This window comes from Hemicordylus capensis, chromosome 3 (genome assembly GCF_027244095.1).
Source record: "Hemicordylus capensis ecotype Gifberg chromosome 3, rHemCap1.1.pri, whole genome shotgun sequence".
NCBI classification, from domain to species: Eukaryota; Metazoa; Chordata; class Lepidosauria; order Squamata; family Cordylidae; genus Hemicordylus; species Hemicordylus capensis.
Window position 1 is genome coordinate 182979333 of NC_069659.1, and position 16698 is coordinate 182996030.

A 16698-nucleotide genomic window follows, 5' to 3' on the forward strand; every position below is an offset into this window, starting at 1 on the left:
GCTGGACACCTCCTGCATAGACCCTGCAAAAGTCAGAGATCTTGTTCGTTAAAAACCCATCAAAGGCATCACAGCAGAATGACCCTGGGTACTGATTTGAGGTAGAAGGAGCAGAAATCAAACTCCTCACAACCTGGGATAGCTCTGCTGAACAGGAACCTGCAGCTGCAATGCGCGCAGACAAAAATCTCTTTTTTTGCCGCATGCACCGCCACCGTATAAGTCTTCAAATGGGTCACATACAGTATTCTGTCAGATTCAAACCGAGTTCTCTTCCACTTGCCCTCTAGTCACCTACCCATCCACTTCAGCCCCTGCAACTCCTCAGTCAGGGGCGTAACGAGGCTGGAGTGGGCCCAGAGACAAGATTTTAAAATGGGCCCCTCACTGATACACACACACTCAATTCACATGTGACTTGCCTCTGGGGGGGGGGCCTCGAGGCATGTGGGCATCAAGTCTCCCATTCAGATGCATCCAGGGCAGACCTTGCTTAGCTATGGGGACAAGTCATGCTTGCTACCACAAGACCAGCTCTCCTCTCCTAGTTTCAACGTACTTCAATACAGTCTAACACCAAAATGCAGATTCACTAAACCATTCAAAATATCGAACAGAAGCACAGAATGAATACTAGGGATGTGCACGAACTAGTTCAGCACCTCCTTAGGGGAGCGCCAAACCAGCTCGGGCACCTGCAGGAAGTTTTTCACACCCAGCTTTTAGTTTGTATCTCCTCCGGAATGGAGGTATGCATTCATATATCTGCCAATTTAACCCCAAAGTCCCTGTGAGCTATCATGAAGCACTTCACACACAATTGGAGTTTTTCACCTCACATTAGAGTATAGCCTGATTTATATCCAGGATTAAAAAATCTACTTTCTGCGTTGGTTTTTGGGGGCTACTTTGAACTCACAGTAAAGCCTCACAGAAACCTGGTGGTAAAACCTGCTGTCTGGGAAAGCTCCAGCTGAACCAGTTCAATGGGGCAGGGAACAGTTCCCTTAGAAAGTAGGTAAGCTTTTCTGGGTGTGGCTCATGCTCTACAAAAGGCTGTGCATAGCTGCAGCACTGCTCCCTGTGCTGGTCTGCCAATGCCGCATGCAGGCTGCAGGGAGAAGTACTGCAGCAGCGTGTGGCCTTTTATAGATTGAGTGCCTTACCTGGAAAAGCAGTGAGGTGGCACCAATTTAACATTTTAAGTGTGGCCATGGAAGTGCTTTAAACACATACCTCCAGTAGTTGCAGCAAATGTACAATTTCTCCAAACTCAGCCTAACTTGGGAACAGGTCAAGAGCCCAGTTCCATCAAAGGGTCCATGGCTGTCCCTTGAGGTCCTGGTGGAAAAGATAGATGATGCCAGTATGGCTACCATGAAGCACTTCCAAGCTGCTGCCACCTATCAACTAACTTTGGAGAAGGATGCTTACCCCTGTAGAAGGGAGCTTACCTTTGCCGTGGTGGTAGTCTGGAGCATTATTTATTTATTTATTATTTATTTATTACATGTCTATACCACCCCATCCAAAGAGGAGAGGAGAGCTGGTCTTGTGGCAGCAAGCATGACTTGTCCCCATAGCTAAGCAGGGTCTGCCCTGGTTGCATATGAATGGGAGACTTGATGTGTGAGCACTGCAAGATATTCCCCTCAGGGGATGGAGCAACTCTGGGAAGAGCAGAAGGTTTCAAGTCTCCTCCCTGGCTTCTCCAAGATAGGGCCGAGAGAGATTAATGCCTGCAACCTTGGGGAAGCCTCTGCCAGTCTGTGAAGACAATCGTGAGCTAGATAGACCAATGGTCTGACTCAGTATATGACAGTTTCCTATGTTCCTATGTTCCTATGACTCTGGGCAATGCACGACAGGTAAAATATTACAAGAAACAGCATTTAAAACAAACACCTTAAAGCTATATAAAAACAAATCTAAAACAATTCAGAGCCATTTAAAACCAATCAAAAATACTTAAAAGCAATTTTAAAATCTTGGAAGGCCAGGCCAAACAAGTAAGTCTTTAGGGCTCTCTTGAAGGCCAACAATGAGCCTGAACTACAGATATCTGCCAGGAGTGCATTCCATAGGCCTGGAACAGCTACAGAGAAGGCCCAGTTCTGAGTCACCACCAGACATGTCGGTGGTAACTGGAGACGGACTTCTCATAATGACCTCAGTGTGCGATGGGGATCTTACAGAATGATGGCAGTTGTGCTGATGACCTTCATCTTTCTTTACCTATAATGCAATTCTCTCATCCTCCATTGCATCAATGGAAACAGCAATGGGTATGGGGGCACTGCATTATAGAGGGTGCGGGGAGATACCGGCCACCAGTCTACTTCCTGAAGAGCACTTTGGATCAATGCTGTTGCTTAGGTAAGCCACCAGAGGAGTATAAAGAAGGACTACCTTAGACACTGCACTGTAGGTCAAAAAGATGGTAGTTGCCGGGACATCTGCAGCCCCGCCCCCATCACTAAGTGTTCCCAAAGCCTCCACAAACCTGGTGCCAGCACGGTTCAACATTCAAGCCACCTCAGAGCCAAACTTAAAATGTTGCATTGATGTTCACCCAAAGGGAAGACATTTCTGAATCTCTCTCTTTTTTTCATTTTTAAATTTTTTTGGTTTTATTGGTTTTACAATAGCTTTTACATTTCAAATTACATTCATTTATCTTATTCTACATAAGTAATAATTGACTTCCCGCTTGCCCATCTTCACAGTTCACAATAACTATACATATAAACCATTGCTATAATAATTCAAAACATACATACACACAATGCTACTCGATTTTACTCAACCCAACCTGCTGTTATTACTACATTTCAAACCTTACTGAAAAGTCCATATTGGAAAAATAATTCTTTAAGTAAAGCAAAATTAATTCCCAATCTTCTTTTAAATATAACAATTTTTTGTCTCTTATAAGTGCTGTAAGCTTTGCCATCTCAGCTTATTCAAAAAATATTATCAACCAGTCTTCGTTTGAGGGCTGCATTTCAGAATCTCAGCAATGCAACACTTTTGCTAATATTAAATAACTGAGGCTAATGGAAGAGTTTCACAGAAAATCCAAGTCCAGTGCAGAATATTCAGAAGGGTCTGTGTCTCTACTCCCATTTTTATGCTGTTGATTGCAGGACTGGTATTCTGTCTTTTCAACCAGTACCTTCCACTTTTTCAAGTTAAATAACTTTTAAAAATCAAAAAGCTAAATAACTGTTTCTGTACAAGACAAAGGGGTCCAGCTTATGTTTGACAAATGAAGCTGAAAAGTGCTAATGCTCTTAGAGGTACTGGAGCAGGAACTGAAGGATAAAATGCTTGATTACATAGTAATGCATACTTGGAAAAGAGACTGAATATGGCACAGTCATCAAAACAGATTCCATCTGGCAACCCAGATGGCTCTATAGGAAAGTACTTGCATACTTAAGAATTACACTTCTAAAAATGAAAAGGAGAAATGCTTTGACTAATAGAAGACCTTGGAGCAACTAAGAGGAGAGATGAGAAGTATGCACAGTACTGGTAAGTTATGCATAGCTAGAGGTCTGTTGTACCATATATTCCAAGGGCTGACGGGTGTATGTAAGATGGAGAAACAATTTGCCATTTACATCTCACTTTGAACTTTACTTAAAGAACTATAAAAAATCTCAAACCTTTCTTGTGTTGTAAGTAGCTTTAAACCTAAGCCAAGCTCAAATGAAAATGCCACAGGTAACACTTTTAAAAGATCAGTAAGAAATAAGTTAAGTACAGACATAGGCCCATTTCCCACAAACAGCAGATGAGATGGAAAATCCCCACTTGGTCATGAAAATCCAAGGAGGCGACCTTGGGCCAGCCACTCACTCTCAGATGAATGTACCTCACAGGGTGGTTGTGAGGATAACATGAGGGCATGGGCAGAGAATTAGGTACACCACTCCAAGTCATTGGAGGAGATATGGGGTCAAAATGACAATAGATATTAGGTATTTGCTTTTTTAAAAAAAAATATAATTGTTTGGATTATTATATCTTATACTTTTCACTGCCTTGGATGTCATTTTACAGGCAGAAAGGCAGTATAAACTTCTTATTTATTTATTTATTTATTTGATTTTATTTATTTGATTTATTTGAATAATAAATAAATCTTCTAATAATAAGCAGCATTTCAGGTGCAAGGTGCCCTGAGCCATAGAATTCCTGAGGTCTAAGAAACACTGGGCCAAATTAGATGATACTCTGAACTGGCCCCTTAAAAGCATGAGGGAGGAGTGTGATGCATGTTTCCTCCTCTACCAGGTATATCACTGCACCAGCACATAATCATTTGTGGGGTGGTTCTATCTATCTATCTATCTATCTATCTATCTATCTATCTATCTATCTGTCTATCTATTGTTAAATGTCTATACTGCCTTTCATTAAAACAATCTCAAGGCGGTTCACACAACAGTTAAAACAAGACTACAAAAATTACACAATTAAAATAATTAAGTTAGAATATAAAAATATAGATCTAAAAGATTAAAAACAAGCACAATATAACCATAAAAAATACAAAGCAGCAGCAACAGAAACTATCATATAAAAACCTGGGTAAAAAGCCAAGATTTCACTTGCTTTCTGAAAACTGTAATAGAGACTGAGGAGCATATTCCCACTGGGAGAGCATTCCAGAGTCTGGGGGCAACAACTGTGAAGGCCCCGTCCCACGTGCACAACAGCTGAGCCTCCCTCATTGTTAGCACATGGAGCAGAGATCCCCAGATGACCTCGTCAAATGGGCAGCAACCTTTGGGAGCAAGTGGTCTCTCAGATATCTAGGGCTCAACTGTCAAGGGTTCATTCAAGTTGCACCTCAACATGCAGTTTTCAAAACCATGCATAAGATATGGGATAAAAATGATAATAGGCATTTGTTTTTGGATTTTTAATTGATCTTTGTTTTATTATATTTTATGGAGGAACCAAGATGGCAAGGAGAGGGCTGTATTAGATATTATATTTTATACTGTTCACTGCGAGGATGTCTCTTTCAGAGTAACCATTCCCCATGCATAATTAGAAACTGGGTCCATTCTCCTCCTCCATAAATATAAGGGGCTGGTTTAGAGTATCATCCAAGCCAGCCTATCATTTGAACCAACCCTTTGAAAACTTCATGTCCTGAGGTCCCTGGCACCTGGGAAGCCGGTGCCATTTCAGCATTCCCAGTGTCAGGGAGTAATGGAGTCCTTGCAGAGAGACCTCTCTGCAATCATGAAATCATTAATTTCAATGGCACTGTGATCTCCGCCACCCAACCAGGAATCTTCAAATTCTCCATTTAAAAATGTTTAGACAAAACTCAGTAGGAAGTCCAGTCCTGGATCTTATTACTTTTTCTCACTGCATGGGGTTCCTTCACCAGCTTCAGAATCCACCGAAAGGCAGGTGGCAACATTCACAGCACAGCTTGACTAATAACCTGTAATTAATGTTTTCTGTGGATCCATGGTAGGGAAGTGCAGAATTCCTGTGAGAAGTTTTGCTTGTCTTTCAAAATGCATTTTGCTTTCCATTAATGTTTTACCTGGACAAGAGTCTTCAATATGGGGTCATTTTCCCCTTTAGATGAAATTTGCTGCCAACTCTATCTTCAACTTCCAGGACAGGAGTAAATCCCATCCATTATCCTACTTAGGACACAGAACACCATTGCTTCACTATCTGACTGGCTGGTGGTCTTTAGCATTCCAAGCACAACTTAAGACATTGTTTTTTATCTGCAAAGATTGTTTTATAACAGCTTCCCTCATAAACTCAAAGAAATCTTATGTAGGACTATATTCAGAAACAACTGCATTTTCTCCTCCTTTCGCTCCTTTTTCTTTCTGATTCCACCCACCACACTCTACAGGATCCCCACTGAGATAAACTTCTAAAAAACAAAACATAAAAGTTTACTAAATATAATACATAATATATTAATGCTAGGACCCAAATACTCAAGGAACTTCCCTCATAATGGGCTAGTTCTAACTAACGTGGAAAGCCTATGTCTGGGCTATACCCTTTCAAACTGCACATGGAGTTTTCCTTGACTGAATGCTCCATCATGCAATAAAACTGCCAGCATATAGAAAAACAAGCATGTTAGTGAGAAGCTAATCTTATATCCTTTCCCCTGCCATGCTTGTTTTCTACATGCAGGGAATTCTTTGTATGGAGGAAGCCATGTAAACCTTAGTAGTCTGAAGAGGTTAGCCCAGACATCTAAGAGCTAGGCTTTTGTTATCTCATCACAATAGGGATGTGTCCAGACCGGCTTGGCACCTCTTTAGGGAAGCGCTAAACTAACTCAGGCACCTGCCTTCAAACCAGTTTGGTGGGGCGGGGATCAGTTCCTTTTAAAAGCAGGTAAACAGGTCCTTACCTGTTCCTCTGCTGCCCCACCACTTTTCTGGACATGGTGCCCACTTACCAAAAGGATGTGTGTGGCTGCAACAGCCTGCACATGCTGTGTGTCCCAGCAGCCTGCACATGCTGACGCCGCACACAGGCTGCTGGGAGCAGCGCTGCAGCCACATGGAGGAGCACGCTACAGTGGAGGAGCAAGTAAGGACCTGCTTACTTGCTTTTGAAATGAACGGATGCCTGCCCTGCCTGCGGCTGCCCAAGCTGGTTTGGGAACATCCCTACATAACAATAATCTTAGAAGACCTCTTTGATAAAATATTGAGCCATGATCATATTATATTGAAAGACCTCATCATTTAAAATACTTAAAATATGGTCCCAATGTAGAGAAGCTTTTCAAATATCTAAATATTCAGGTGCATGTGGACAGCAAATTTTGTTACTGTCTGGTACTAGTAACAAATGGTAGTGTGGAAGATACTTTTCAGCTGATCTGCAGGATATGCCAATAAAAGAGAAATGAAACCGGTTCTATTATCTATGTCAGTTTAGAGGCATACAGCATATTTTATGCAGTATAGTGCCCACGTAACAAGAAGCCAGGAAAAGCATCATATCAAATTAAATATTAGGCATGCAATATGATCATCTGGAAAAGCAGAACAGTGTTGATGATGCATTCATATGAAAAGGCATAATTTATTTACAGATAGGATTACCCCCCAAAACCCCGTGATGCATTTATTCATGGCAAAATAACTGTGCTCAGAAATTTAAAAAACAGCATAGTGAGAAAAGAGTAAAAAGAGGGTTTTGTGTTTTGTCTACAGCAGCATAACAGTGTTTCAGCAGGGAAATGGGGAGCGGCAGCCTGCTGATATTTTGCCTTCTGGTCTCATCAAGGAGGGTAGAAAGTCAGAAAGTCTTCCATTGCCTTTCTTTCTCAGGACTAGAATGAAGAGCTGATTTCTTTCAATATTAAGTCATAGAACTGTAGAGTTGGATCTTGGAGCCATCTAGTCCAACCCATTGCTTGATGCAAGAAATCTAGGGTAGAGAGTTTTCCCAACAGATATCTGTTCATCATCTGTTTGAAGACCTTCAGCAAGGGAGAGACTGCCTGCCACGGCTCTCACTCGTAATTTTATCCTAATGTGCAACTGAAATCTACTCTCCTGTAATTGCAAGTCTAGTTTGCTCTCCAGGACAGCAGAGAACAAGTCTCTGCTCATTTTTTTGTAACAAGCTTTCAGGTATTTGAAGAGCGGTATCATGTCACATCCCAGTCGTCTGTTCTCCCAGCTAAATATACCCAGTTCCATCAACCTTCCCTCACATAGCTTGTTTTCTAGTCTTCTGACCATTCAGAAAGAAACATAAATTACAAATTACACACTGAAATCTTTTTCCAAATAAAATTTTCCAGAATCCAGAATTTTCAGATTATTGCAGGGTGTTTGGGGTATGTGTGTTTGAATAGTCAAAAGGACTTTGGGCCTATTCTCCTATTATTTCAACAATGGGAGTTGCTTCCCCATGTTGAGATGCCTTGGCTACCACTCAGGGACGCATTTTATTTGTAACCCTCCTCATATGATAACCTCAGATAAGGCCCCATCCTGCAGCCTCATGATGGAGGATGGGTCTTTGTCCCACCCCCTCAGCAGACAGCCACATGGAGTGCCCTGATTGGCAGGGCTTTAGAGGAGGCAGGGCTTGTGAGCCGTTTGCCCAGCCCTCGCCTACCCCCTTCAGTTTGTTCTCTGAGTGAGATCTCATGATCCATGATCCATGAGATCTCATATTTTTGGAACTGTTCCCTATTATCATGGCTGTGCACCTGCTACGGATATTTATATATATGCCACTCTTCATCCAAAGTTCTCAAAGCGGTTTACATAGAAAAATAAGGACAGAAATAAGATGGCCCCCTGCCCTTAAAGGGTTCACAAACTAAAAAGAAACATAAGGCAGATACCAGCAACAGCCACTAGCGGGACGCTGTGCTGGGGTTAGATAGGGCCAGTTGCTCTCCCCCCTACTAAATATAAGAGAATTACCACTTTAAAAGGTGTCTCTTTGCTAAGTCAGCAGGCGTTACCTGTGGGCAGAGAAGTTTTGTGACTCTACCATCTGCTTTTAGTGTGACGATCAGCCAGCAGTGCAAGTGGTGAACTTTCAATCTTCCCATTCACCTAAGGTCATGGGGCTCTTGCGCCCCTTTGACTTTTGGTGCAGTTTAACACCCTTTTTGTAACATGCCATGTGCCAGGGCACCAGAATGTAGCACGGTTCAGAGAGTTAGCCCTGGAGGCCAATGTGGAACCGGAACTGATGCCGGAGGCTCTGTGGCGGCTTGGTGGATAGAAGCCCAGTGGGCCATTGATGCATCCTTGGCCCCCAGTAGCAGGGCTATTTATGCCAGTAGGGTAGCTTCCTTCTATAGATTTTTGCAGCAGGTGGGCTTCCTAGATACCTGGCCCATTTCCCCTGACCATTTCATGCAGTATATGGTATACCTGCACACTTCAGGATGGCAGTTTCCACCTAGGCTGGCTACTTGTCCACTCTGTCCTTTGGTTTGCAGAAAAATTTGAGGGATAGTAGAGTCCAGCACATGCTAGAGGGTTGGGCCAGGGAGACTCCAAGGGCACAGGATCAGAGGTGGTCCATTACCATCAAGCTTTTGGAGGCCATCCTCAAGCAGTTACAAACCCTGTGTAGCTCATCATGGAAGTTAGCATTCTTTCAAGCCACAATGACAGTGTCATTTGGGGGGGCCTTCATGCCTGCAGAATTCATTCCCCGCAGCTGTCAGTCCTCTCAGGTGGGGTGTTTACAATTCGTTGACCTTTCCTTTTGGGGGTCGGGGTCCAGTTGCTCCTGCGCAGATCCAAGACCGATCAGAAGTGTAAGGGCAAGAGGATTATGCTCGCTGAGGTGGAGAGTAACATCTTATGCCCAGTGTTTGCTTTGCAGCATTATGTGGGGTTATAGTCTCCCACTGGAGGACACTTATTTGTACATGATAATGGCATGCCTCTGATGGAATACCAGCTCTGGGCTGTGTTGCGCAAAGCACTTGTTAGACTCATTGAACCGGCTTACCACTTTAGTCTACACGCCTTTCGGATCGGGGCTGCATCAGCTGCCCATCAGTTGGGCTTTGATGATGCTGAAATCAAGTGCATAGGACAATGGAAGTCCAAAGTGTTTTTGTGTTATGTGCATTTATTGGTTCTGCATTGCCCTGGCCTGTTGCTGGGCATTCACCTACTCTTATTCTTTTTGGCAGGTGCTGCCAGAGCTGCGGCTCCTGTGCGTGTTCTGATCTGTGGCCAGTCCATTGTTTTCTGGGCCTTCAAACAAGCCAGCACCTCACAAATGGGCACCCAACTTGGTTTGGGGAAGCGTGCCAGCATATGTTGGTAGGGCAGAAGGGGTATGCTGTGGGGCCAGTTGCTTCCAGCCTTTTGGGAATATTTCACGGTTAGTGCCCTCCCAAGATTTGGTTGTGCATTTTTTAAGCCAAAAGACTGATATCTATGAGGCTGATAGTAATTCCTGCTTAGTCCTGAGAATAAGCATGAGCTAGAAACCCTGTACTTTGACTCATTTACAGACCATATAACTGTCTGAGAGCCTAAGCTACATGCACATCACAGAAGGCAAATAAAAATATGATACTCTTAAGAAATGACAGTGCTGTCATGTAAAAAGAAGGACTAACTTCTATGCAGTGTTTTTTGCAGTGTCTATTTGCACCAGTGGAAAATCAGAACAGGATTTGACATTCTACGTTTCTTCAAAGGGAGGTCCAGTATAGATGGAGGCTGCTGTCATATTCTGTAAAATCTGGCTCTAGGAAAAGTACTGCCATGAATCTCTTGCTTACCAAATAGGTTGATTTACATGCAGAAAAAGTCACAGCAAACCCCTGCAACCATAACAACATTCACATTTTGAACAGCGCGTATTACCTTCAAGTCACTGACTATAATGTTGGAGAACAACACAGATATGACACTATTTATACTTTAGTTCTGGGGGGAAAAGTTGATTTAAGAAACATTTTCAGGGTTTTCTTTATTTTGATTTTCAGTAAAATTAAACACTAAAATAATCATTATTAGTGGGTAGGGGGAAACCCAGATATATTAAATCCAAGCCCTCTGGTAAATGTTGCGGAGAGTTAAATTTCACTCAAGAATAGTTTGTTATATTTACATGAATTAGAGAAATACATTACCTTCAGGATCACCAAATTAGCAGCAATGACACAATATAAGAGGAGAGAAAAATATGGAAATAGGAACATAGGAAGATGCCTTACACTGAGTCAGACCATTGGTCCATCTAGCACAATATTATCTACACAGACTGGCAGACTTGCAACTTCTCCGAGGTTGCAAGCAGGGGTCTCTCTCAGCTGTATCTTGGAGATGCCAGGGAGGGAACTTGGAACTTACTGCATGCAAGCACACAGATGCTATTCGCAGAGTGGCCACATCCCCTAAGGGGAATATCTTAAAGTGCTCAAACATGTCTCCCATTCAAATGAAAACCAGGGCAGACCTTGCTTAGCTATGAATATATGCTGTGGATTGTAAATGATCCTACTCTCAAGGCTTTGATTGCCACACCTGTTTTGAAAGTTCAGACTTTATGTTGCATTATTGCTAACAAAACGTTTTGTGAGGCTAAGGCTGGTACAGTATATTTTTATGTTAATGTCATTTCTTGTGACTTGTTTGGTTAAACAATAAATGCTGATTGATGTGACAAACTTTTTTTTACATTTTGACAAGAGTTATGATGTGTATTTTGTAACATATTACTTTCTGGACTAAGTTATGTATTTGTTTATACATTTATATTCCACTCTTCCTCCCAAGAGTCCAGAGTGATGTACATAGTTATGTTTATCCTTACAACAACCCTTTGAGTTAGGTTAGGCTGAGAGATAAGTGATTGGCCTAGAGTCACCCACTGAATTTCGTGGTTGAATGGGGATTCAAACTCAGATCTTCCCGGTCCCAGTCCAACACTCTAATCAATACAACAAGATCTTAACATCAACCATAGTAACAATATGATTAATGACAGAACAAAAAGAATTAAGTGGCAGATTTTAAACATCCACAATGATTAAACATTGGAATAAAAAGGGAATGAAGTAACTTCTCAAGGCCTTTTAAAAAGGATAAAAGGCTCCCTTTCATATGTTATGAACTGACTCAGGAGCAGACAGTATTTCCCCCTCTGAGGTGCTTCATGGATCTGGAGGCAATATTATTCATTCATTCATTCATTCATTCATTCATTCATTCAATTTCTATACCGCCCTTCCAAAAATGGCTCAGGGTGGTTTACACAGAGAAATAATAAACAAATAAATAAGAAACAAAATGGATCCCTGTCCCCAAAGGGCTCACAATCTAAAAAGAAAAATAAGATAGACACCAGCAACAATCACTGGAGGTACTGTGCTGGGCGTGGATGGGGCCAGTTACTCTCCCCCTTGTAAATAAAGAGAATCACCACGTTAAAAGGTGCCTCTTTGCCAATAGCAATATTATGCTAAGAATATCTTCAGTAAGAAGGAACACCTCACATGCTTACATAATCAACATTAATATAACTGTCCAGAATAATTGGATGTGGGGGGTGGGTGGGTGGCAAATCTGGCAATGCATTTATGATCTTCAGATCTTGCTGCAGAGCCATTCTTTGCAGAATTAGCCATGTTGGGGCTGCTTGAAATTATAAGAGACTGTCAACAGGAATGGTTTATGGCTGCATGGAGATTGTGACTATGGATATATCAACATTTGTATCCTGAGAAAACATCGCACAGATTGGAGGGCAGGTTGACTTGTTTTAGGGTAGCATTTTGACAACTTGAACACATTGTCATTGTGGTGGATTCTAAGGGTGGATTCTTCCTCCCCGCCCCCAACATGTTAATTGTAGTGGCAAGCTCTAGTGGTTAAACACCTTCAGATGAGCTGGTGCCATATGGAGCCTACAGTATGGTAAATGCAACTATTGACACAAGGGGCAGATTCACACATACCACAGAAGCTACTGTGACTGCAAAGTCACAGAGCTGACTTGACTGGGGCTGGGTGAGTTCTTGTGACCAACAGAAAGCATGGCTACTGTGAAATACCAGTTCCCAGAAAGAGAGAGAGAGAGTGGTTCCAGTGGGACCTGCCAGTACTTGTCCCAGCATGTTGTGCAGACCTACCAGTATTGGGATGCTGAGCTGCTCTTCCTTCCATCAGCCATCTGTAACCAAGGTTTAAGAACACAAGAACAGCCCAACTGGTTCAGGCCCAAGGCCCATCCTGTCCATCATCCTGTTTCACACAGTGGCCCACCAGATACCTCTGGGAAACCCACAAGCAAGAGGTGAGGGCATGCCCTCTCTCCTGCTGTGACTCCCTTGCAACTGATGTTGAGGTAGCAGATGTTGAGGTCATTCACACAATCAATCAAACTGTGTTCTACCCAGGTTTGGGGGCTGTGTATGCTCCCAATTTTTGGTTGTGTGGAAGCAAGGTAGGAAGAAAACCTGGGTAGAAGTGATAGTGTGAAAGCAAGTTAGGAGGAAAGGCTAGCCAGGCTTTCCTCCTACCTTGCTTCCACACCATTAGACGTTCTGAGGCAGCAGGAGACAGCAGCCTCAGGATTTGCCTGCAGGATCGGACAATGTTAGTGCAGCTGCCAATTAACAGCCAGAGAGCTGGCTGAAGGGCTGACCGTAATTTGTGAGAGGTAAGCACTTGAGAGATTTCACGAGTGCCCTCTATACGTGGTGGCATGAGCTCCTGACAAAGTAGTGGTAGGGGACAAAGTGCAGAGACAGAGGTAGGGAAACACAGAGGCTAGAGCACTGCTAATAAGAACTTCCTCATAGACTCCTTAGATGCAGTCTGCTAACCAGCCAAGACTGGTGTAGGAATTCAGTGACACTGCTAAGCATAATCTCCTTCCCTTTAAGGAGGATTCTATAAATAATTTATGAAAATAAATACTCCATATTCTGGATAAGTCTCAGAGCTTTCTGGAATTATTGAAGGAAATATGCCATAGCAATGGGTGGATACTAATTTCCAAGCAGGTGTTTGCTGAACAAAATGGCATTGGAAGAACACAGAATGTAGGCAGAGTGCATGCTCTTATTATCATGGTTGGCTAACTGCTATATCTACTTTGAGTCCATACGAGGGCTGTACAGTCATGTCAAGCTGACATGCATGTTGGAGGTTGGCGTATTGGTGTTGGCATGTTGGCCTGGAATGGGCATGTTGGAGTTCCAAAGGCGAAAGATCCCTCCTGTCATTGTGGAAGTCATTCCACTAATGCCCTCTGTTTGGTATAAGTGGAATGACTTCCACAATGATTGGAGGGATCTCCAGCAGTTGGAACTCCAACAAAACTCCCTGCTGTCATTATGGAATTATGTGGAGTTCTGACATGCCTGTTGGATCCCACCATCATCACCACCATCACTGCCCTAGCCAGAAAAATGCTTGCCTCTCACTATGCCTTTAAATATTTCCTTATTATATCTCAAGATGTGCTGAAGTTAGTTGCTTTGCTCCTGAATGGGGTGGGGGGCTCCCCACAAAGGACCCACAATTCCTTAGAGTCCTCTGTAGGGGGTTGCCCTTCTTCTCCTGACTTTCAATTTTCAGCATGCAGCCCCAGGAAACCAGTCCTGCTGCTGAATCAGAGAATTTCCTTCAGACTCAACAGTGGGCCTGGTTTTCAGGGGCTCCTTCCTGGAAATAGGGGACGGGGGCAGGAACCCCTCCCCCTCACACACACACTTGTGACCCTTTGACATTCTGGAAACAATTTCCTCTGAACAATTTTCCAGTTGGATCCAGTTGGACCAGATCTGAAATTTTTCACTATGCACAAGCCTAGCACGTAATACTGTAAAGATTGCTGAAATTAGTTTTGCATTACATTTACAACAAAATTGAAGATTTCTGACTCTAGATGCAAGCAATTCATTTTGAACAGAGCTGTGTGCCTTTTAGATTTCTGCATGAAGATGTTTACAACTACAGCTTTTTCAACACGAGACGACGTCAAGGATTCACTTAATTGGATTAATTTTTAAACATGATGAAAATCATTGGAATGCACACACACCCCCTTTTTAAAGAGCATCTCATTGATTTTCCACTCTGTGAATACAGGAGAGAGAAAAGCTGGATGCAGCTTCACATTGGAAAATAAATACAAATAAAAGATGGGTTTCCATCATACAAATAGTGTGTGATAGTTTAATAATGCTCTTAAACTGAGAAAGTGTAGCTGCTTTTCATGTTGATAACCTGTGGAGTACATAAAAGGGAAGAATGGCGTTAGTATAGTACTATTGTCCTTGCTTGGTCTCCAGCTGTTGTGAAAGCTTATATCAGGGAAGCTAGCCTGAAAGCTAGATTGCTTGGTGGCAGGCTGTCCAAATGCATTAATGTTCTGAAGATAACAGAAATACTCTAGAATAAATACAATTGCTTTGCAGTTCTAATTCATGGATATTTTGCTCAGGCAGGTGCAATGTCACTTTTTAATATCACATTTTCAAAAACTGATGGGTGCAATTCAGCAAAAGTTAAGCCCTCTTATAGTCCATTGATTTCAATGAGTTCAACACTCTTTCCCAATAAATGGAAATAAAGCTACTTAACTTTGACTAGATCAACACCTACCATTTTAATTGCAATTCAGATTCCATACAAGCTTCTAAGATCACCTATGAACTACAACTATACATATGTGAGAGGGAGGTGGTGGGAGAGCTTCCTCATTAATATTTAACATCCTTCATACAGTAAATGGAATTACTGGAGCCACTATTAAAAAGATGTTCCTACTGGCCAGTAGCCACTAAAATGGCATCCTGCCTGTGCAACAGTGTTCCTCAGATTCTTAGGGCAATAGATTCAGTGCCTTTGATGCAGCAAAATGCTGAGCTCAGTTGTCAATGAACCGAAATTAATGGTGGCTGAAATAAAGAACTCTATTGGTTTGCTGCAATTCTTGTCCTTCAGTGCAATCAATGATGTGTTTTTCATTTTTATTGTGTTCTGTTTTGGTTTGTGCTATGTATTTCTGTTTTCTGCTGTGCCCTTTGTCCGATGCATTTTTCACCCACATGTTTCAGCTGAACGTCCTGATCATCATCAGTGGAGAACCTATACAACCAACCAACCATCAAATCCATTTAAATGAAAGAACAGTAAGATTGTTAAGAGTTACAAATGCTTTCAGATGTGCCTGTAATTTGGTATGTATATTTCTTATAATAAAGCATTGATTTTAGTTTTATTTTAAATTGGCTGAAGCCAAAGAGCAAACAGGCACATCAGGACCTTGGGTGCACCCAACAGAATCATTTGCTTCTTTCTTTGGATTAGCAAATCACAATGCCATATCATTTACTGCCATATCATAATACCATATCATTTAAATATCATTTAAAATTGAGCAAATAAATAAATAAATAAATAAATAAATAAATAAATAAATAATCCCCTATAGTATGTTTCTTGATAGAAATAGGATTACAAAAGGGATCTTTTGACTCCAAGGAATAAGGGATGACGCTAAAGGATAAGTACAGCCTGGATTTCAAAAGATGTTTGGTATGTAGCAAGGGGGCTGATATTTAAGAATTTATTTCCTGATTTGCCTCATTTTGAGGGGAATTTGGAGGTTCCTGCTTTGGTGAAAACTCCAAGCAATATCAAGAGAAGGAGAAATAATAAACTAGTAAAATTTCTCAGGGGTGGGTCTCCACATATTCCAAAGTTGGTTTTGCCTAATGTTGAGGTGAATACGGAGGTTCCTGCTCAAACGATCCAATATTTTTTATTATTTTCTTACTTTGGAGAAGTAACTTTTGAGAATAAATTTTTACTTTTTTTACTTTTGAGAAGTTTACTTTTTGAGAAGTAAGCTCTCAATGAGCTTCAGTGAGACTAACCAAATTTCCTTAAAAGGGCTCCACAAATCCATAGTAAACTGAGGAGGAAAAGGAAAAATTCCTTATTGAGATTTCCAGTTTGCAGTCAGACAGGTATCAGAAAAGAGACCTCACCCACAAGAACCACCATAATACTGAAGCCATTATCTGAAATAACAAATCCTGAAGGGAATCAGAAAAAAATAAATGAGAAGCTTTATGGTCTTTGTATGTTAGCTGGAAAATTACCCTGTTTGTATGGAAAGGGCACATTTTTGGAAAGAGTCAGAATTGATGCTCCTCTGATT